The sequence below is a fragment of the Pinus tabuliformis genome, chromosome X, assembly GCF_031772625.1.
Source record: "Pinus tabuliformis cultivar Carrire ecotype Pingquan chromosome X, CPIR1, whole genome shotgun sequence".
NCBI lineage: Eukaryota > Viridiplantae > Streptophyta > Pinopsida > Pinales > Pinaceae > Pinus > Pinus tabuliformis.
The window spans coordinates 688,172,350-688,194,625 of NC_142308.1; the positions used below are offsets into that span (position 1 = coordinate 688,172,350).

At 39.2% G+C, this 22,276-nt stretch overlaps 2 pseudogenes; both read right to left on the bottom strand.

Annotated features, from left to right (window-relative positions):
* Positions 1-22,276, bottom strand: part of LOC149141842 (protein CLAVATA3 INSENSITIVE RECEPTOR KINASE 6-like) — a 100,734-nt pseudogene that overhangs the window by 587 nt on the left and 77,871 nt on the right.
* On the bottom strand, positions 8,180-10,279 carry LOC149141843 (pectinesterase pseudogene; annotated as a pseudogene).

Consider the following 22,276-nt stretch of genomic DNA (forward strand, 5'->3'; position numbering starts at 1 on the left):
TGTCCGAGCACTTTCTGAATGGTTGATTCCTCCATCGTTGCCGACTCAAAGAGTTTTCTTGGGGGCACGAATTTTTATGGACCCTTTATTCATCATTCTCTCACATCCTCCCCCTCCATTAGTGATCCAACTAGCCTATTTTTTCTTGGCCACAAAGATTGGATAATTTTGTCTAGCAGTTAAAGGCAACACTCTGTTCTAAGCTTGTTCTACACCTGTGAGCCGAGCAACAATCCAAGCAATAATACAAAGCCATATGCATTTCCCATTTGGGCGGTGGGCATTTTTCTTAATCTTTCCTTTGTATTCTCTCTCTGTCGTCTGTGGAGGTCCTTTGTTCATCGATTTTTCTTAATCTTTCCTTTGTATTCTCTCTTAGTCATCCGTGACAGCCCTTTCTTCATCGCAGAGCGACAAATATATTTTCAGAACTAGTGGTCCATGGACTTGTGTGGATTGGCCATGGTTTGCTAGTCAGCTAATCAATGATCATGGATTTTCTTGGAGTCAGAGATATAGATTAAAGGTGTGACTCGATTTTGGAATATAGTAATGTGGTCCACCGTGTGATGCATCAATAAAAGTGAAATTCACATCATCCCCCCCATTGAAGCCACATCCGGAAGGGCAAGAAAGTATACGATAAAAGTGTGAGACGTTAACTGTTGGGCTTTAAACTCTGACCCGGGGAAATATATCCATATGAGCCATCAAACACCTAACATTACATTCTCCTGACCCAGGATCTTTGCAACTCTAGCGAGACCAAAATTAGAATCCAGTAATATGTTATCTGGTTTAACATCCCTATGTATTATTGGAGGGGAACAACAATGATGCAGGTAGGAAAATCCCTTAGCAGCACCAAAAGCAATCTTATAACAAGTAGGCTAATCCAGCGTTCCCCCTTTAGTATGAAGCTGTTCATATAGGCTACCGTTTGGCATGAATTGCTACACTAACCGATCGTAATCTGAGCTAGATATGCAACAAAGCAGTTAGGCAAAGTTGCCATGCCTAATATTTGTTGACACCTAATCCTCATGATTGGGTGAATATATGTAAATAGATAAATGAGTAATATGAACAGTCATCGGGAGATGAACTAAACAATCTCTCGCTCATGTATATAATGAAGACCTACCTGATGGAATAATACATACGAATCATTTTTGCCTTGAGGAGTTACTGCCTGGCTTGACATGGTATCAGAGCCAGCTCCATTTTTTTAACTTTTATGTCCTTTGTAACTCCCTAGTCTGCTCATTTGCTCTCCGTATAGAAGCACTGCTCCATATAAAAGCGATGCTCCTCCATATAATTCGTTGTCCATATAATTCAGTGCCTATACGCTTGTCTATATATTTCGCTGTCCATATAATTCAGTGCCTGTACACTTGTCTATATATTTCATTGTCCATATAATTCAGTGCCTGTACGCTTGTCTATAATTCGCTGTCCATATAATTCAGGGTCTGACATTTTCGCTGTCCATATATTTTCGCTGTCTGTTTGCAGCCCAGGTTCTAACTATTCTCAGTCACTGTTTACACAGCTATCATGCTGCCACCATAGTGGCTACCGCTACAACTCTCCACCTCCGCCATCCGAATGAGCTTGTCTTTGCATTTTTGTTATTCACAAAACCATATTTGGTCTGTCGGTTCTTGTCTGAGGGGCAGAAGAAGGATACCCAAGTCGTGTTACCATTGCGCCATGTGGGTAAACCCACGACCTCACCTTTGACAACGCACTGTTTCACTTCCTTCAAACGCTACCCAATAATGCATTGTTTCATTTCCTTAGCGCCGGGGTTCCGAGCTCATGCGTGGAGGCACCATGAAACATTTTGAAGCGATAAAATTTTGATGATGCTTTTTTCTATTAGGGTTTCACTATAAACACATGCTTCGAAGTTCGTTCATTTGTGCGATTGGTTTTCGTAATTAGTTACATTTTATGGGCCTCATCTATTCAACAAGGAGGTATCAAATCTCAGGGCCTCTTACTGGGAATATAGACTCGTTTTCTCATTGTTATGTTCATGTGCATGTGAGTGCACCAGCCGAGAATTCCAACTGCACCTTACAATCCACGCTCACCGCCCCTTGGTGATTGTGAGAAGACTTGTCCGTTGTTACTGCATTTTTTATTGTGAGAAGATGCAAACGTACCTTTGTTGGAGCGTTGTCCAGTTGAATGCCTTATAAAGTTTTGTATATTTATAGAGTTTTGTGTATTGACACTATATTTTTCTTTCCCATTAAGAGTAAAATTTTGCAGCAGAAGTTTTTTTTGTTACAGTATGCATTCAATCATATCCATGGTGGGAATAGTTCTCACTGGCAAGGAGAACTATCTTGAATGGACCTGGATGATAAAACACACCCTCATTTTCAATGAGCCGTGGAAAGGAGTGTGTGTCGGAGACAAAGACAATGAACCTATATAGCCTACCTCAGACAAAGAGCATGTCATTTGGGAAAACAAGAACAACAAAGCTTATGCATTAATCACAACATCTGTAAATGAAGAGGTGAGTCGCCATATTTCATCATATTCCACTACCTTTGAAGCCTTACAAAAGCTGAAAGAACTCTATGACTCACATTCTGCACTTGAAGTTGTTCAAATCATGATTAAACACTTCACTCTTGAACTGCAAAATAATGATCCTCTTGCTCCTGCATCTGAAGTAAAGTCTATAATGCATGATATCAAATCCACTAAGGTTGAATTGGATATTCCTCTTATCACTTTTCTCAAGGCACTTTATCCTACTTACTCCAATTATCTTGAGTCATTGCAAGCAAATGGAAATCTCAAAGATATCACCTTTGACTCTCTTGTGAAAAAGTTTCCTGAAAGAGAGAAAGCTTTTGGAAAGAAGACAGCCCCAGAATCTTCTGAAGAGGCTGTGTGCCTTGCTCATAAAGAAAAACATCCTACTCAAAATTCTTCAAGAGGAAGAGGTGGTCGAAGAGGAAGAGGAAGATATTTTAGAGGCGGGGGGGCAGACATTCTCAAGGAGAAAAGGCAGATTTGCACTGCATTCACTGCAAAAGAAATGGATCATATGATGCCTCTACATGCAAGCTACCATGGGACAAAATTGAGCAGAAAAGAAACCAATAGAAAGGTAAAACTGATGATACAGACAAAGATAAAGCACCTGAATCCGCTCACTATGTTGTGGCGTAATGTAACATTGGAGTAAATGAAGATTTATTTAATGCTTCACTTGCTTCTTGGAAAAATGATTGGTTGCTTGATTCAGGAGCAACCTGCCTCATAACTCATAGAAAAGATTTTTTTGAAGATTTCACTAACAATTTTGATGGAGCAGTATACTTTGCAGACCAATCAAAAATCAAGCCATCAGGGCTTGGCACAATCAAGCTTAAACTGCCTGGTCTTCCAGACTTTCTTCTGCATCATGTTCTATATCTCCCATAGCTCAAGAGAAACTTGTTGTCCTTGGTCCACATCCGCCAGAAAGGTCACTCCATTCATATGTTTGATGGCAAGCTTGAGGTAAGAAAAGCATCTGACCACTCACTTGTCATGAGGGGAATAGAAGAAGAAAGGCTTCTCAAGCTGGAAGGAACCTCTGCTCGTGCACAACATTTCTCATACAATTCTTATCATGAAGAAGGTACACTTCCATCAAGTTTATTATGGCATGCTAGATTTGGACATTTGAATTGTGACAGTCTTTGCTTGTTGAAGAAAAATGGTGTTGCTGGTTTGCCTACAATTCCTAGGAAACTTAAGCAATGTGATGCTTGCATTCTAGGAAAGCATAGCAAATAGTATTTTCATGATTCACATTCAAAAGCACATAGAAAACTTGAACTCATTCATTCAGATTTATGTGGTCCAATGCCTATTCCTTCTACAAATGGAAATAAATATATCATGAAATTTATTGATGACTACACCAGAATGTGTTGGGTTTATTTATTGAAGAACAAATTTGATGCTTTTCAAACATTCAAGAATTTTCATAAATGGATTGAAAATGATGCACAATCTCATATTGGGTCTATTCGCAGCAATAATGGAAAAGAGTACACATCAAATGAATTTGAAAACTATCTTCGCCAACATGGGATCAAACATCAAAAAACTGTGCCTTATAATCCCCAACAGAATGGTGTAGCTGAAAGAATGAATAGGACAATATTAAATATGGTACGATCCATGCTCTTCTTCAAAAATGTAAAGATAATGTTTTGGGCTGATGCTATTCTATGTGCTGCATATATAAAGAATATTTGTCCATCTAATGCTATAAGAAACAAGACTCCATATGAAATGTGGTATGGACATGTTCCTTCGGTAAAGCATCTCAGGGTCTTTGGTTCCACTTGTTATGCCTTGATACCAAAGGTACATAGAAACAAACATGGTGCTATAAGTCGTAAGTGTATCTTCCTGGGGTATTCAAACACCTCCAAAGCATACCGTCTCTATGATGAAGTAAATAAAAAGTTTGTTATATCTAGAGATATAATTTTTCTTGAATTATCCAAAACTGACAATGTTGTTGAGCGGCAACTTGATCGCTTGGATAGATTCGCAAAAGCAGAATCATTTCAAGAATTTGATAATCAGATTCCACATCTTGAAGGGGGGATTCCTATACTAGATCAACATGTGGAATCTTCTTTTGAAGAACACTCTCCCCCGCATGAAACTCCAACAACAGATGATGCTTTAAGTTATGTGATTGATAGAATTGGAAGACTCAATCTTGATTCAATACCAACTCAATCAACGGAGCAGCGTGGACCATCTAAGAAAGGTCCCCCAAAGTGGCTGACAAAGACAGTTCATCCTGATGAGGTTGGAAAGACAGGAACTCGAAATTCAAACCGACAAAATGGAGGTGATGTAGATGACTCTAATTCACCTATTGATATGGATGTTTCTTATGATTGTGAATTGAACTTGTCTACAGATTTTGAACTAACTTCCTTCAAAGAAGCTGCTTCTCATAATGAATGGAAAGAAGCGATGCAAAAGGAGTATGATGCCCTCATAAAGAACGACACTTGGAAGCTGGTTGATCCTCCATTAGGAACCAAACCAATTGGCTGCAAGTGGGTCTACAAAAACAAGTATAAAGTTGATGGTTCACTTAACAAGCACAAAGCTAGGCTTGTGGCAAAAGGTTTTGCACAGAAGGAAGGGGTCGATTATGAGGAGACTTTTGCCCCCACAGCAAAATGGGCTACCATCCGAACACTCTTTGCCCTAGCAGCTCAGAACGGTTGGAAAATCCATCAAATGGATGTAAAAATTACTTTCTTGAATGGAGATCTAAAAGAGAATGTTTTTAAGTCCCAGCCTGAAGGATTTGCTGTGAAAGGACATGAACATATAGTATCCAAATTGGTGGAGTCCTTGTATGGCCTCAAACAAGCACCGCAAGCCTGGTATGAAAAACTAACTGAGCATCTTATGAAACTCAATTTCAAACATTTTGATCTTGATGATGCAACTTTATTTGTCAAGAAATTTGGCAAAACAATTGTATATCTTGTGGTATATGTAGATGATCTTTTAATGACAGGGAACAATGAAAGGTACATTGCATCCATAAAGAAGGAATTGGGGAAAAGTTTTGAAATGATTGATTTGGGATATGTTCATTACTATCTTGGTATTGAAGTAACCCAACATCCGAAGTCCATATTTCTTTCTCAAAAGAAATACATTGGAGATCTATTGAACATGCTTGGCATGACAGAAGGCAATCCTCTTACTACTCCAATGGAACAAAACTTAAAGCTCACATCTATTGAAGGAAAAGAATTTGGGGATGCAACAAAGTATAGACAACTTGTAGGAAGTCTCAACTATCTAACTACTACCAGACCAGACATTTCGTTTTCTGTTGGAATCCTCTCTAGGTTTATGCACAAGCCTTGTGAGGGACATTGGTCTGCTGCAAAAAGAGTTCTAAGGTACTTGAAGGGAACTCAAGACTTTGGAATCAAGTATACACAGGTGGACGACTTCAACTTGATTGGATACTCTGATTCAGAATTCGATGGAGACAAAGAAATTGAGGTATCTACTTTAGGATATGCTATGAGTCTTGGATCAGGAGCTGTCTCCTTGAGATCACGCAAACAATCAGTTCCAGTAGATTCCACAACAGAAGCAGAATATGTGGCAGCCGCTGAAGCAACAAAAGAAATTGTGTGGCTAAGGAAAATTCTTGAAGATTTGTAGGTAAAACAAGTACAATCAACTCCACTCATGATTGACAATACCTCTGCAATAAAGTTGGCCAAGAACCCAAAGTTCCATGATCGAATGAAGCACATCAATACTAAATATCATCTGATTCGACATCATGTTGAGGCCAAAACAATCCATCTCCCTCATTGTTCCACAAATGAGCAAATTGAAAACATCTTCACCAAAGCACTTGGAAGAGAAAAGCTTGAACGATTCAGAACGATGCTTGGACTCACCAACATCCCTTCAGATTAAGGGGGGGAATGTTGACACCTAATCCTCATGATTTGGTGAATATATGTAAATAGATAAATAAGTAATATGAACAGTCATCAGGAGATGAACTGAATAGTCTCTCCCTCATGTATATAATGAAAACCTACATGATGGAATAATACATACGAATCATTTTTGCCTTGAGGAGTTACTACCTGGCCTGACAATCTTCCCTAAAGTCTCTACCTCTGCTCGAAATTCTCTGTCTTAGTTCTAGTTGTTCAAGGTCCTTTTCATAGAAACAATATCATCATTTTCCAGTTTTGCATAAGGATAATGACTAAAATCATGAAAAGACATGCTGTGACCATTCTCGATCTTATGGCCATTTTGATCATTCATGCTCAAAATTTCATAGAGGTCCAAGTGTCATGGGAAAAGTTGGAAGGGAGGGAATACTCTCTACTAAGTGATTGACTCAATATGCAATGTGCATATATTATTGAGGACTTATTTACTAACTTTGAGTTACTTCCTCAAGACACTGACTTAATGAAATTTCCGTCTGCAAATTTACTATGAAACTCTCCTCCCCTGTTCCTTTCCTTGCTATTCTCTATTGAGGACTTTTTAGTTTGTTCCTCGAGTGTATGCAATAATTTTATCAGGGATGCAAACCTTTCAGTATACCTCAGCACAATTTACTCCCCTAGAGGGTTTTTATTTGGCATGCAAATGATTTTGGAAGTCTAATGTAATTATGAGGTCAAAAATCATTGTTCATTTCATTGTAAACTCTTATAATATGGCAACTTGAGCATGTCTGTTGAATAGCCCAAAATTTTGTATTTTATATGAGCACTAATAAAATCAAATTAAGGATTTGAGTTGTTGAAAAGCATGTATATATGTCCAAGAAAAAACAATGATATCTTTATGTGAAAAAAGAAAGGGTGAGCTATTATAATGTAAGTGACGAGGAAACACAAATCCACTTTACACACTGTACTACACCATAAAACCCAGAATTAAATCAATTCATAAGCTTGGGGTTTAATAGAGCATCACCAAAAAAAAATTATACATCACAGTGCATATTCACCAACAAATATCAAAGCCAGAAATAGAGTGTATAATCAAATAATCCTTTTAGAATCATAAACACTATAAACCAACCCGTGCATATTCACCAACAAATATCAAAGCCAGAAATAGAGTGCATAACCAAATAATCCTTTTAGAGTCATAAACACTATAAACCAACCAGTGTCCACGCTAAGTATATGTGACAATGTCTACATACCATATCATCCAAATAAGCTCTAGACAAACCACTCATTGTGAGGTGGAGATGAGATTGCATTATCTTTAGTGAGTTATGTCCCAAAAAAAAAAAAAAATCTTTGAATTTTTGAAATCAAGAATAACATAACAGTATAAAAATAAAAGAACAGAAAAATAACATGTGAGAGATTATACATATAAGAATTATGGATTACATTTTAACATGAGATGAGAGGAAGTGCATGATTTTTTGGCCTCCTCTCCTCATAGTATTGCATTTCGGCATTTCAGAGTCTAGTAAGGATTTAAAATATTGTATCCTTATTGCCATAAAAAAAAATAAAAAAAATAAAAATTTGTAGGCCTTCTATACAAGGGATCCCACTACAGAAGCAAAGATAAAAAAAATAATAAATTTGCAGGCCTTCTAGATAAGGGATCCCACTGCAGAACCAGAGATAAAAAGAGCCACATTGTACTATTTTTCTTCCTCATCAGTTTCAATCACCCTATAACTAGCCCAAGTTACGCGCTCATCTAGAATTGCGCCAGGCCCAGTATTCATGTATTCCCCGAAGCGTAAGCTTTTTAATGAAAATTCTCCAGATCGTTCCAACCATCCAGCAAGATCAATGAGGTCACCTAAAAATGATTGCATGTAAATAGTTTGAGAGTACAATTTCCAGGTCCTCCCGAGGTATGTTGAATAGAATTCCATCAAGGGAGAGACATCATTTGCTGCTGTAACTATACAATTTTGGATTGAGATGCCCGTGTTTTGATTCGGGTCATTCCTGCCTTGGGCATTGATGGTGTTCTTTTGATTGGGCATGCCTTGTCGAGCATAAATGTTACATAACTTAAAAACCACTACCGCATTGCCAAAAATGAAATCAGTTGTTCCAAAGATGTCACATTCTCTATAAAACTGCCTAAGAGAATGAACGTAAAGAGTGTCTTGGTAACCAACAATGCTGCAATGATAAATCGCTGCAAAGTCAGCCCCCACCTGTAGAGCCACAACTTGATGCTTGTTAGGGCCTGCATTGTTCATAAAGGTCATGTCACGTGCAACAAATCCTGCACCGGATGCAGCTGCAATGCAGGGATTCACTAGTCAGTGATTATTGATTGACCTTATCTCCATACGTACATGTTATGAAACATGGTTGAAAAACCAATTAAACAACTACAGAGAAAGAGAAGGAGCATTTCAAGATATTGGATTAAACAATCAAACGAAAATGCATGTTTTAAACATGGTTGAAAAACCGATTAACCAGCTACAAAGAAAGAGAAAGAGTATTTCAAGATATTGGATTAAACAATCTACGAAACAAAAATGCATGTATGAAACACGGTTGAAAAACCAATTAACCAGCTACAGCGAAAGAGAAATAGTATTTCAAGATACTAGATTAAACAATCAAACAAAAATGAATGCAGACAAAAAGCATTGGAAAAGTACCAAAGGTAGCCGAACTGAAAGTAGTAGAGCCCTCTTTCGCATTTTTGCTGGAGACAACAACAATCTTTCCCTTGCCATTGCCAACAAACATTATGTTGGTTTTTCGTTTAGAAATTCTGATAGTTTCATCGTACACTCCAGCTTTTACGTAGATTATGTATTTTCTACCTCTTAAATGTGAGGGTACCTTCTGGATAGTGTCGGTTATGCTTACATAGTTGCCACTGGCATCTTGAGACACAGCAGCATCAGGTTTTAAGTCTGCAGGGGAAAGCTGTAGGAGTAAACGATCAGTTGCTAATAACCACATAGGGAATTCATTCATGTCATATCCACCCAACAACCCATAATGCGGATAGAATTCCTGAACCAGACCAACATTATTCTTTGCTAACATCCGTCGAGGGTTTTGTGTAACAACATACTTATTCATCTGTTCACTAGGTAAAGCATTATTTTGGAAGCTGGTTTGGGAGAGAGCCAATGAATTGCTGATCAACTGGGAGAACTTTTTGGCTTCTTTTTATATGTCAGTGGTGAAACTGTGAGTGGCCTTGCCTCCAATCAAGTTCTGGAAACCCTCGACGCATGTATCCTGGTTTGTGAGAGCGGCACTGAGCCAAGTTTTGACATCGGCAATGAAGAGCGAGATTGATAACGGATTCTTCTTGTTGGACATGCCTTTCATTTGGACCAGCGTGGCATTCATATGATATATTGTATCGTGGAGCATCTCCACACAATCCTGCTAGGCCACACCTTCGTCTCCCCAAACAGGAACAGGGGCTCATCAACACCTAGATATGTGACCACCGTAGACACGCACAGCTCGGGATGGAATGTCTTAGAGAAGGCGGTATGTATAAACTGGGAACAATTTTGATTGGATTTCCAATCACCTCCTCCTCCTCTACCATCAGGGCTAGGGCTAGCACTGGACCTGATTCTCCAAATTACAGTCCCGGATACAGAACCCAGAAGAAGAAGGCAGGCAATTACCATAATAACCAACACCATCAACACCCATTTGTTCCTCGCCCGCTCATCGCCGGGCGTCATCATTAAAGGGACAATTCACAAATCTCTCGAGGATTCAACAAACTCTTATTGTCAGTGTTTGCTTGTGCCAACACTTGAGTGGGAAAACAATTCAGATTGCAGATTGCTTCTGCGAACGCTTGAGCGAGAAAACAATTGAGATTACAGATATCATGTTGGTGCCTAAGAGATATCAAGAATTCATTACAATAGCAATAGCAATATGGCCACAAGAATCCAATACCATGTCCAACTTAATCATAAATGTCACTTATCTAAGTGGCCTTGGAGAAAGCAAGGTACTATAATTCTTGAGGGCGGGAGGGAAATCAACATATTCATCAAATCCCATGAAATGGCTTGGGCTTCTTGTATCAAGATGGAAGGGTGTGCTTTTGTGTTATGAAACCAGCTCAAAAACATGATGGGAGCCACACATATCCACTGTCATAATACATATTCATAACCAACATAATAACAATAGAAATACCAAGGATACAATAGCCATAGAATCCACATATAAACCAATATATTACTCATATAAGTACAAGGAGAAATAACCTCATATTAATGATGCAAAAGCGAACCTAGTATGGGACTTCCTCGTTCCACCTGGCCGTAGAATGGCTGAGACAAATCTCTCTTCAACCATTCACCCCAGTGCCATATTCCAAGCATGAATGTGGGATCTCATAAAACACATGAATCAAAACCATCCAGGGCTTCTAGAGGCGAAACCACCTCAACCCATCAAACAATGTTTCCACCTCACGGTGGGGAATCACAAAACCATCATGAGATTGGTCTCTACCCAAGCCTTCCAGGGCTCCACAACGGTTGTTCCAACCCAGCTTCGAAGACTAGTAAATCAACCCACGGTTGCTACTGGGGTCAAGAGCGTTTGTCCAACCAAGGCTCCACGACTAGTAACTCATCCCACAGCTTATACAGGGCTCTAGAGCGTTTTTCCAACCAAGGCTCCAGGACTAGTAACTTAACCCACCAAGGGCTCCAGAGCATTTGTCCAATCAAGGCTCTAGGACTAGTAACTCAACCCAAGCTCTTACAGGGCTTCCAGAACGTTTGTCCAACCAAGGCTCCAGGAACTAATAACTCAACCCAAGCCAAAGGGAACATGAGAACCAACCAGAAAAACAAAGAAATGAACCCACAACACCAGGGCTATTCAGGAAATGGAAAGGCTACGAAAAACCATTGTCAATCCAGACAATCCTCCATGCCAATGACAACTCATAACCAAGAAACCACATGCATGCCAAAACTAGTGAGGAAAACATACATGAAACTCAGTACCTGCAAGCAAAACCTGTTGTAGCTACTGATCATGATGTCCTCTTATGTTTTCCTGCTCTTCCTTTGCCTTCTTGCTCCAAAACTCCAAGTGTGCTCCAAGAAAACTCTAAGTGTCCAAGAGTATGAGAGAGAAAGCTCCCAAACTAAACTGGCATAAGCTTACATCGACCAAGCCTTGCCCATTGATCCTCATAAGCCTTTTTATTAATGAGGCATCTATTTTCTTCATTTCCCATTATTTGCCTTCATTTTACTACTCACATGCAACCTATGACCTTTCACCTCCCTTTTCTCCTAATTTCCATTATTTTCATAAATAAATGTGCCAAAATGCAATTTTGCCTTTCCAAAGCCTTTTCCATTGCCTTTTCCCATTTCCTTAGCCATAATAAACCGAATGAACACCCACTAGGATATTTTTCCCACCATACAACTTGGAATCATGTCCTGTGACCGTGGTCTTATATACTTTTACATGATTTAACCAGGGTTGTTACAAATCCTCACCCAACTTGAGGAATCGAGGAAAACGGGATGAAATCCTTTGGTATCACAAGTCTAGAATACGTTAGTTGTAGGGGAAAGAAATAGAACCTTCTTCCATAACTCGATGCTTCAACACCACCATCATAATTAAATCTCATCCATGAGAAATTAGGAAGGCTCAAGGATCACGACCGTGAGGCTGTGGCATAAGAGGTATTGCATTTTTACAAATATTTATTGTTCGACCCTATGCCTCATCGAAAGGAAGTTGCCACACAAAGAAATGTGCAATGTATACCTTCACTAGCCACCAACATGTCGAATCAGGCCTTCTTACATGAAATCACCATTGAAGAAGTGGAATAAGTGGTTGAATCAATGCGCAAAAATAAACCTCCTAGACCAGATAGTGATCTATGGGAAGTAGTGGAGGAATCAAGAACGTCAAAATCTATATCGAAAGCTTTGGATGCCACCTTCATCACCTTAGTCCCGAAGGGAAATAGAGTGCGGGACCCGAGCAAATTTATCGTATTTTCCAATGATATTTCATTTATAAGGTGACCACTAAGATCATTTCTAGTCCCCTTAAACCTCTCCTCCCACACCTCACCTTGGCTGAGTAAATAGGATATGTGGAAGGGCAAAAATTTTTGGACGGAATCATGATTGCCCATCAAACCACTCACTCTTTGAAAACTTTCAAAAAACTAGCCATCTTGCTTAAACTGGATCACTCTAACGCTTTTGACAAACTCGTTGGAACTATCTTTTTCAAGTCCTTCACAGTTCTGGTTTTGACCATGAATGTATCAGCTTGACCAAAACACTCATTTCTTCCGATTTTTACTCTATTGCTTTAAATTGATCTCCCCATAATCCTTTTGTTGCCTCCTCAAGAATTTGGCATGTAGATCCTCTCTCCTTGTTCCGCTTCATTTTAGCTATAGAAGGATTGGGTAGGCCTTTCAAAGCAATGATCTTAGAGAAAAAATATCAAAGGATTGTGTTCCTTTTGAGAAGATCTCCCACTATCACACCAACAATTTGTGGATGACACCATGTGCATGGGAATTCCAGCAATTCATGAAGTATAGTCTTAGCTGAAGTTTTGGAGGACTTCTCACTTGCCTCATTTATGGAAATCAATAATGCTAAATCTCAATCATGGAAGAAAGGGACAAATATGCCTTATTTAATTCAGAGATAACAAAACTCTCCAAGATTCAACGAACTCTCCTTGTTGGAGCTCACAATGTTTAATCTCTCCTTGATTGTGTGAACAAGAAAGCGAATGTGCTAGAGAGCGAGAAAAGAATACAGAACTCCATGATTCAAGAAATCAAAATTCTATAAATCAATTCAAATCTCCAAGGTTCAAAATATTCAGAAATCAAAACTCTACAATTCAATTCACGTCTCCACTATTCAAATAAATCTCCGTCACTCTGTGTACCATATTTGAACTCTCATTTCCTGTGCGAACAAAAAAACAAGAAACAACATGTGAAAGAGGTAGTAGCAACCAAGAAATGAAATGCAACGAGAATTTTTTTTTTTTTTTTAAATTCAAATGTTTTACCTTCAATTGAAGCCTCTAAAATTTTTGTGGTTTAATATAATTAATTTAATTAGTTATTTAATTTAGTTGTTTTCTTTGATTGAAAGTTTAGTTCATATTAAGGACATCTTTTGTTTTACATTTACTGTGTATACGAGAATCATAGATGGGAAGAGTGTTACAGGAAAATTTGGGCACATCAACCCCGACTTCCAATTTCGTATTATTAGGGTCCATTAACCCCTAATTTAGTTGTTTTCATTCCCTAATGAAGTTAACCTACATCATGCTTTCCTCCCAAGAGTTTCATGTCACCATTCATCCAAAAAATGCCCCTAGAGAGATCAGCGCAGATGGCTCTTTATCAGGCTACAATGCATTGCAGGAACTGCACTGTCTGGGTGCTATGCATCGCACCTAGCCTTTGTTTCACTTGCGATGAGCGAGATTCATTGAATTTTTTAAATGAATCCATTTGATTCCTCATCCAATGGATCCTTCTGGAAGTTTCCAGATGGATTGGAGCTCGCTTTTGGATGAGGAAGAGGATGAATGAACCTTAATCCATTATTCCTTCCTCCATGGAACCACTTCCCAATTATGGAAAAGCATTCATGAGGGCCATTAATGGCCCAACTTCCTCCATTCAGCTATACATGGACCAAGCATTCAAAGGCTTGGGGAGGTTGGAACTTCTTGAGTTAAGGAAATGTTGTTTGAGTGAGACTTGAAAGAGAGTAATGTTATCATGTCAAATTGTTGCTTCATGAGGAGAGAAGGGTTTGAAACTAGAAGGAAGACACTGAATCAAACATGGCTTCAAGGGTTGTAATCTTTCCTTTATCAATAAAGAGTTCTATGCTTTTTCCCATTCATGTGTTTATATGATGTATATTGTACTTTCAATTCTATAATATGTTTAGTTAACAGATCGATATGTATGCTTTGATGGTTTTCTGTCTCGGCTTGTGTGTAGGTACCTTCCAAGCGAGTTAAGTACGGAAGGGAGCGGTGAAAGCAGTCAAAGGGAAGAGGGATTGAGCAAGAGATACAGGTTGGTTCTTTTGTTCCTCTTTATTTTATCTGTTAGCTATAGGAAAAGCAATGGAATTACTTTAGCTGTTGTTCTAGACTAGCTACTAGGTCTACGGGTTAGTAGTTTGAAGAAACACTAAATTTGCCCAAAACAAATTGGCAACTCCACTTGGGAATGATCCTATCCCTTGTAGTAGCTTATCCACCTCCTTAGACACCTTGACATACTTTACTTGTTTTAATTCAACCTTTTGCATTGAATTTTGGTCAAAATTTGAGGTTAGATGACTCTTGAGTGGCCTCACAGGAATCTGTGCAGGCTGGCCTTAGATACAATGCTATGCATCGCACTTAGGCCTTGTTTGACCTGTGCTGATTAACAAAGGAATATTTTAATCAGCGCAGTTTTGCCCTCTTTGGCGTGCGTTGATCAATGCAGACTGTCCCTCTTTGACCTGCACTGATCAGTTTTCAATTCATTGAAATCAGCGCAGTTTTTAGTGAGAGACAATGCTATGCAGCACAGTTAGCCCCTTTTTGACCTACGCTGATCAACCTTAAGTTAAATTCCCACATTTGGTTTGAGTTTTGCCAAAATTCTTCTAATTGCTTGCTTGCTGAAAATTAATGATGTCTTATCTCTGAAAATAGTTTTTTCATCTCCTTAGCCAGCCATCCCTACTTTGATTGGATTGATTAATGTTTCTTTAATTTTTTCTTTGTCATTATGAGTCTATCGTTAAAGTTAGAATATAATCGATTGGTTTTGTCAATAGAAAAGTGTCGTAAAATCGTCATTTTCTTCGAAAAATGAAGTGTCGTAAAATCTTCCTTCATAAATTATGGATTGATTTATTTGTGCATTTGATTTGTATTTTCATTTAAAGTGTTGAAAATCTTCATTTCTTTAAAATCAAAAGTGTCGTACAGTCTTCCTTTCCCTTTAAAAGAAATTGTCGCAAATCGTCATTTTTTATGAAAAGAATTTTGAATCATTTGTGCATTAGTTTTTCTTATTGCATCATTCACATTAAGAGAAACTGAAAAGAAAAACAAGCATTGTGCATACTGAGTTTGTGAATGATTGAAAGGAACGGTTTATGGAATTGCATTAGTTTGTGCTCTTTGATGTTTGTTCAGAAAGTACTTGTATGCTCTATCCCTCATAGCTAGGATTTTCATTGTTGAAAACAAATGGAAAGAGTGCTTCTCATTCTAGTTGCATTCTTAGGAATTTCGGGAAACATCTCGTGGTGAACCCTCAAAGGCAAATTTTAAGCAAGATCAACCTAAAATTTACATCAATTAATCTAATAATGGATTGGAACTTAACACAAACATCTAGAGGTCTAGGCTAGAGATGTGTTCCGACATCTTTAAACCTAGTGGCTGTTGTTTTCATTGAGGTTAGGTGATTTCTCCTCTATAATTTGATAAGTACTAGTACGGACTTGTGCTCCCTGTACCGTCGAGTATATAGTGGGAGACTCCAATAGGTTGAAATCCTTTATCTCTAGGAAGTCGAGTCTGCCGCCTAACCAATCACAATGCACCGAACACAGCATTCGGGAAGACTGAGTGTCGTACGGTAAATCCTTGGTAATTTCTCTTTCATTTACCACCAAGGTGTATATTGCAGTTTTGTGATTAGTTTAGTAAACCCTCTTGTCTAGTATCTCCACAGCAGTCACTTTCATTCCTTTTCAACTCCTTAAAAGAAAAGGTTCATCTGAGCACTTGGCCCTTGAAGCTCATTAAACATCGAAGGCGACTAGAGTCATCTTTTTTTTTTTTCTCAACAATTTAAAAATGAAAAAGCGAAGTTGTGTTCCAGTGTTGTAAAAATTAATTGACCGTGGATAACATCCTCCACACTTTTTTCTTAGTTGATCTTAGGTTGAAACATATGGCGACGAATCCAGAGTCCACCAATCAAGGAATTCCTTTTGATGGGAATCCTAGTCATTTTCCTCCATTTGGAAATATTGGTGCTCCATATATGGCTACATTGTCCCTTATGAGATTTACCATTGGCTTGCCAATATGGTTGTTTTCAACCTCCTTTGTTGAAAATAGCGTGATTTCTCCGCAATTGAGTACACCTCCAACTGGACAAAATCAACCTCCAATTGATCCTAAAGTTGACCCTTTGCCTTCTTCCTCCACTGTTTCTTCCTCCCCTTCTTCCTCTTCGCATGGTGAAAGTATTGGTACTAGTAACCAAGTGGCTAAGAAGAAGAAGAAGAAGAAAATTCAGCAAAGGCAAAACAAAGCAACCATTGCTTTAAATGCAACATTTGATGAGAAACCGTCCATCAAGCCTCACAAAGTTCGATATCCATTCAAACTTTGTGCGGGAGACCATCTTCTTTGAAATTGTCCTGATATTCCTCAGAATTTAGAAGAATGGTCTTCCCGTTCACATCATCATATGTCATCAACTTCTGGAGATCATGTTGGTGACACACCATCAACTAGTGGTAGTAAAGATCATGGAAAGAAGGGAAAATTTAAGTTTCCATGTAGGTTATGTGAAGGGAATCACCCCATTCACCTTTGTCCTTATCTGGATGAAGCCAAAAGAGTGTTGGATAACTGTGCTACTTCACAGCGAAAGAGAAATAGTATTTCATGATACTAGATTAAACAATCAAACAAAAATGAATCCAGACAAAAAGGTTTGGAAAAATACCAAAGGTAGCCGAACTGAAAGCAGTAGAGCCCTCTTTCGCATTTTTGCTGGAGACAACAACAGTCTTTCCCTTGCCATCACCAACAAACATTATGCTGTTTTTTCGTTTAGAAATTCTGACAGTTTCATGGTACACTCTAACTTTTACGTAGATTATGTATTTTCTACCTCTTAAATGTGAGGGTGCCTCTGGAGAACGTTGATTATGCTTTCATAGTTGCCATTGCCATCCTGAGCCACAAAAACATCAGGTCTTAAGTCTGCAGGGGAAAGTTGTAGGAGTAAACGATCAGTTGCTGATAACCACATAGGGAATTCATTCATGTCATATCCACCCAACAACCCATAATGCTGATAGAATTCCTGAACCAGACCAACATTATTCTTTGGTAACATCCGTCGAGGGTTTTGTGTAACAACAGACTTATTCATCTGTTCACCAGGTAAAGCATTATTTTGGAAGATGGTTTGGAAGAGAGTCAATGAATTGTTGATCAATCGGGAGAACATTTTGGCTTCTTTTTGTATGTCAGTGGCGAAACTACGAGTGGCCTTGCCTCCAATCAAGTTCTCGAAACTCTCGACGCATGTACCCTGGATATCTTTGGTAGACATTAATGCAGTTGATTTTAGTGATTTCTGGAATGTATGGGTGACATCACTATGGTTGAGGGTTGAGGTGGTTTGGCCTCTAGAAGCCCATGTTGTTTTTGTTTTAGTTTAACCTTTATGATCCCACATTCATGCTTGGAATATGGTGCGGGAGTGATAGGTTGAAAGAAAGATTTGGTTCAGACCAATCTATGGTCGGGTGGTACGTGGAAGTACCTGAGTTGGTTGGTATTTTCATATGTTAATATGATATATTTTCTTATTGTGATATATGAGAATTTGTACCGATTATTATAGTGATATTATGGTTGGTTTGCCATGGTTTATATTCGTTTGTATGTTGGTTATATGACGGTAATATGGTCCATAATATTTATGGCTCTTGTCCTATTTTGATAAGTTAATGAATGGTTGATGAATTCATGGACTAACCAATGTTGTTCCAACTAGCTGGAGGTGGAATAGAGCCTTCTTGGTGATTCTGAGTGGAAGATTATCAATTTATGAATAGAAATGGATTCATGACTTGTAGCCATCATGTTTACCATATGTTTGATGAAATGCCTATCATGGATTAGGCATGTCTAGGTTAATTTCTTGCTTGAGTTTTGACTGATTAGCTTTTTCAACACCTTTGAATGCATTCTGGAAAGTTACAGGCATTTATGGGACGTGGTCTATAGGCTACTTTTAAAAACTGGCTCAGACCTCCGAACTTCTCGCATTGAACTGGGAAATCTCAGTCATAACCGCATGGAGGCAAGCCTATGCATGTGGTTGGAACCTAATAACCACTCTTATGTTGTGTTGTGCATGCAGTTGGGAAGTTTCTCTGGTGAAAAGAGCTCCCGCTTAGGGATTAGTTACTTCGGGTGGCTTGTAGACTCCTAAGCGGTCTGTAGTCCCTGAGGGATGTCTATAAAGTTGTCGGTGTGTCGTCCCCACTTCCATAAGTGGAAATTGGAGGTTGGGACATATCATAATGGCACTTGTATCATGTTTACCTTGGAAATCTTGTAAAAGTGGGTAAATGTGGGTGGGACGTTACATGTGGGTTGTAGAAATTCTCTACAAATATTGCTTTGAGACCATGTAGAAAATCTAAATATAGGTTAACCCGATAATGAAATATAAATCAAAGAAGAATACTATAACCTACTTCTACTATCAATTTGCGGAAGCTTAAAGATCGAGATGAACACATATAACCAGAAGAAGAAGAATCAATGCACAATACACATGAGAATACTTTGGGGAAAGCCTCAGCTAAAAACCTCACTATCTATATTATCATACAAGGCAGAAATACATAAGAATTATACAAAGCCTTAGCTCTCACAGCTAGCCAGCTCTTAGTACAATCCTCACAGATGCTCACAGTTAATCTTGGCTGCTCTCCAAGCTCTTATTTGCTTGCGCTGTTCCTAGTGGATGATCTTCACCTCAGCAAGTGGATGACCTCTCTCACACACTGTCAGAACTGCGCAATCCTCAAGTAATGATTCCTTGACTGCATGCTTGAGTTTTCTCTATAAGAAAACACATGCAACTGATAGTACATTGTCATTGACTTTAATCTCAACTGGGTCTTTCTCAGAATAGACATGCATGAGTTTCTGATGAGGGAATCTTCAGTTAACTGGAGTAGCACTAGTTGAGTTTCATCAATTGACTGTTAACTCCCTATTAGTTCCTCAAACAATATGGAAATAATTTAATTGGACTTAACTCAGTAAACTGAGTTAACTAATTACAACTCAAATATCACTGAATATTATCTCCATAATTTAAGGGATAACTGTTACATGACTTCGGAAAGGCTTCTAACTTGAATTTCTCCAAATAATTAAATTGAAACAAATTAATTAATTATTTCCAAGTAGCTGTTAAGACTAAATTCAATTTTAATTCACAATTTAAATCAAGGATAAATTAAATTGAAATATTCTTGTTGCCACATTTTAACACTCCCTCTCAACAAGAAAGGGATTAATGTCCACCCCGATCTTGTCTCTATGGAACTCGAATTCACACTTTGATAATGCCTTTGTCAAAATGTCAGCATCTTGCTCCTCTGTCGAAATATACTGCAGCAACATGATCCTCCTCACTACACAGTTTCTGAGATGATGATACCGAATGTCAATGTGCTTGGACATATCATGAAATACTGGATTCCCAGAGAGTTTGATACAACTCTGATTATCACAATAGATCACAGTTGGATCCATCCTCTGGTCAAACAAACCAACTAGGATTTTCTGCACCCAGATGGCCTCCTAATGTGCTCTTTCGATCTGATGGACTCTCTACCCAATCTGCATCAGTGAAGCCCTGTAACTTCACTCCCTCTATCCATTTGTACCATAATCCATATTGAGATGTGCCTCTGAGGTATCTCAATACATGCTTCGCCGCATTCCAAAACATCTTGGTAGATTGAACCATCGCTTGACTCAGCTGGTTCAACGCATAGCACAAATTTGGTCATGTCTTCACTAAGTACATCAAGGAACCCACAAGATGCCTGTACGCAGTAGCCTCTACCACTTCTCTTAAAGTAGCATCTTCATTCCTCTAGTTACCTGTTAGAGGAGTCTGCATGGGCTTTCACTTCTCCATGTGGAATCTCCTGAGTATCGCGTTGGCATACTTGCCCTGAGACACAAACAACTCCCCATCCTTTTGCCACACTTCCATGCCAAGGAAGTAATGCACAAGACCCAAGTATTTCATCTCAAATTCTCTTGCAAAGTCCTCCTTGCAAGACACAATCAACTGATCATCACCAGTCAATATGAGATCATCAACATAAAGTACAATGATCAACAACTTACCTTTCACCTCGATGTGGTACAGGTTTTCATCCACTTCACTCTTTGTGAAGCCCAACCCGATGAAGTAGTTGTCTATCCTAGTGTACCAAGCATGAGGTGCTTGCTTCAGCTCGTACAACGCTCTCTTGAGTCGGAACACATGCGACTCACAATCCAAGGTATCAAAACCTTCCGGCTGCTCTATGTAGACCTCTTCCTCAATCTCGCCATTGAGGAATGCAGTCTTCACATCCATCTGATGGATATTCCAACCCATCTGTGCTGATAGTGCTAACATAGATCTAATAGACGAGTACCTTGCAACAAGAGAAAAAGTCTCATCATAGTCAATCCCCTCGACCTATGAAAAGCCACGGGCAACAAATCTTACCTTATGCTTTTCCACACTACCATCAGCGACTTGCTTTACCTTGTAAAGCTAAGAGGAACTCACAACTGACTTGTTCTCTAATCTCGGAACCACGTCCCAAACATTGTTACGAACTATGGAGTCATACTCCTCCACCATAGCATAAACCCAAATCGGTGGCTGCACTGCTTCCTGAAAGGAAGATGGCTCGGTCTCAATACATTCCTTAGCAAGGTCCATGTATCTAGCGTACCTCTCAGGTGACCTCCTCTATCTGCACTGAGAAGATGGTGCTCCCACATTCTCTTTCACATCCTTCAAAAATCTGTCAGCTCCTCTTGTGCGCTTTTGTCCATCTATGGAAGACTCTGCTTGAGTGGATGTCTCCACTCCTGGAACCTCTGCATGCGGTTGCTCTGCATCAGTCTGTGGCTCCTCCTCCTTAGGAACCAACAGTTCCTCCACAGCCTGTAGTTGGAGCTCCCTCTCAAGGGAAACTCGCATGGCCTTCTGTTCATAACACTTGAGATCTCTGCGAAGCACTATCCTCCGACTGGTAGGCAAGTACACCCGATAGTTGTGAGTTGTATCAGTGTACCCCACAAGTATTCCCAACTTTGCTGTCGGCTTAAGCTTCTTCCATGCATCCTTTGTCACAGGACAATATACCGATGAGCCAAAGATCCTGAAGTGACCCACATCTAGTCTCTTACCGGAGAAAGCTTCCTCTAGTGTCTTCATCCCAAGTATGCGATGCAGGCTTCTATTATGCAAATAGACCGTTGTGTTGCATGCCTCCGCCTACAAGTGAAGTGGTAGGACTTGGTCATGCAACATTGCCCGTGCTGCCCCTACAGTAGTTCTATTCTTCCTCTCGGCCACCCCATTCTGCTGTGGGTTATGAGGTGCCGTCAACTCCCGTTTAATTCCTTCCGCTGCACAGAAGTCCTTAAACTCTTGAGAGACATATTCTCCATCGTTGTCTCTTCTCAAGGCCTTGATCTTCTTCTCTGACTCTTTCTCGACCAAAGCTTTGAACTCACAAAACTTTGTGAAGGTTTGGTCCTTCTTCTGCATGAAATAAATCCAGCATTTACGAGAATAATCATCAATGAAAATCACAAAATACCTT